Raw genomic sequence first — 2,291 nt, 5'->3', positions numbered from 1 at the left:
CTTCATGCTTCTATACTTTTGGTTGTACTTGCTATCTAAGCTGTGTAGGTACATCATCTTTAAGTTGGTGAAGATGATCGTAAGTAAAATTGATATGATAAGCATGATATATGAATGACTTTGATAAGAAGGATGGAAGCCATGAAAGATTCTCTGATGTCGTAAAGAATAAGTAGAACTTCCTAAGTTAGGAGGGAGTCTAGATGAAATCTCCTTAGGTTAAGAGGGAGCTTGAATGAAAGTAATCTCCTTAGAATAAGAGGATGGTTGAGAATATTCCTTGTACATGAATAATTAGTTCCTCTATTCTTAAGAGGGAGTGGCATATATGATTCTCTACTTCATGTGTCATGCACTAGACTAGGACTAACAACTGTAAATTTTAGTGAAGGCCATGAGTGAGAGAAGGAAATTGGAGATTGGAGAATGCATTTTGAGGTGTTGCTGAAAGAAGGAAAGAAGTATTGGATTGGAGAATATGTTGCTACATATGAAGTAGGAAAAGAAAAATGTATGATTGAGGAATCTTTTTTGAAAGATTTGGTTGATAGTCCTACTCTGAAAAGTTGAGAAGTAGCATCAAGTTGTCTAGAAGACCTCAAAGGTTTGTATTTGATTATGTACATGTGAAAATATATTATTGATTGAGGTTGTATTTGTACAGTGAAATATTTTGAAGGTTTTGATATCATGTTGGTTACCGATCAATTTGATCGGGAGAGATTTGTTGTCCTTGATATGCCAGATCAAGGGGTGTTGATGCTTTTTGAGTGAAGCATTGCTTGGGAGGACATTTGGCAGATACTTTGCGTTGATGTCTAGGTCCCAAAGTTGGAAGGGTGGCATTGGTCATTGAAATTGACACGCACCTAGATCTTTGGGTTGATGGTTAACAAGTAAGCCTGATGGTACCTAGAGAGGCTGAAAGGTTGAGTCTATCTTAGTGCCACCCAAATAGATTTCTCTGGTCAGGAATCTAGCCCGTGGCATTGCGGTGCCTAAATTGTTGAGAGACCAATGGATAGATTTCCTTGGTTAGGAATCTAGTCCATGGCATTGTGGTGCCTAAACTTCTTCATATATGATGTGGTTTGATATCTTCCATGTACCTCTTTCGTTATATGTAAATATGAATACCTCCCTTGTTAAGGAGTGTTGGAAAATGTAACTAGGTTCGGTCTTCATAATTGTACTTGAAGTTAAAATGTAATATATTTGTCAAAGCAAAAGAAAAAAGAATTTTATTCTTAAATTGTTTTGACTTGTTAAAACATGGTTTTGTTGTCACAAAGTGTCTAGGCACTGTGACAACGCTCAGAGTAAGGGCTGTCACTCTTAATCCTTACTCACTTTATTTAGACTCTCTCCTAGACAAGTCAAGGGGGTAGTCCCTAAGGTAAATGGATGAGGATAGTCTGTGAAACACAGGCTCTAGGAGATTTTAATAATGGACAACTTGATGACTCTAAAGCAAGTCTAGGTCAATTAAGATAGATAGATTAAGATAAGACACAATCACAAGATATAAATGACTACATTATTTATTTATTTATTTATCTTTATTTTTGAAATTCGAATTGTTTTGTTTAGGCTTTTGTTTTTAGACATTTTTTTGTTAATGATTTGACTTTGCCTTTTGATTTTTGATTTTATTTTTTATTTACATCCAATAAACATTAAAATTTTCTAAAAACTTTAAAAAACTCTAAAACTAAAAGATCATAAAAATAAAAAACCCTATAAGTAAAAAAACTAAAAAAATAAAAAAAGAAGAGGCTTCATTTTTATTTTTTATGTGACTTTGAGTTATCCTAAAAAATTTAAATCAAAAGCCATTTTTTGCATTTAAGGATTTTAATTTTAATTTTTTTTGGCCTCTGACCCATTAAAAAATTTAAAAAATGTTATTAAATCTTTTTGATTTATTTTGGTCACATTGATCATTTACCACATTAAGTCTTGTTTTATAAAACTTAGCACATTGAAAACATTTTACTAAGGACTAATTAAATTTTCAATCTTTAGTTCCTTCTTGGTGTTCTTTTTGCGTGTTAAGGGTAAAATCTAAAAGATAACTTTTGTGGTATTAAGCATTTTTCATTTCTCTATAGTTAAACAAGCTTGAATTTTTTTATCCAAAGATTAACTATAGGAAAGTGGTAAATTTTCCTAGATTTGGGTCACTAAGCATAAATCATTTTAATTCTAGGATTGGAATTGATCAGCATTTAAATTTCATGGTTGTTTAAAGTATTTGGATCTCTAGAAATTTAACTGCTAGAATATCTTGC

This window comes from Pinus tabuliformis, chromosome 7 (assembly GCF_031772625.1).
Source record: "Pinus tabuliformis cultivar Carrire ecotype Pingquan chromosome 7, CPIR1, whole genome shotgun sequence".
Classification (NCBI taxonomy): domain Eukaryota; kingdom Viridiplantae; phylum Streptophyta; class Pinopsida; order Pinales; family Pinaceae; genus Pinus; species Pinus tabuliformis.
The sequence above is the reverse complement of the archived record's forward strand: the minus strand, read 5'-3'. Positions refer to the sequence as shown.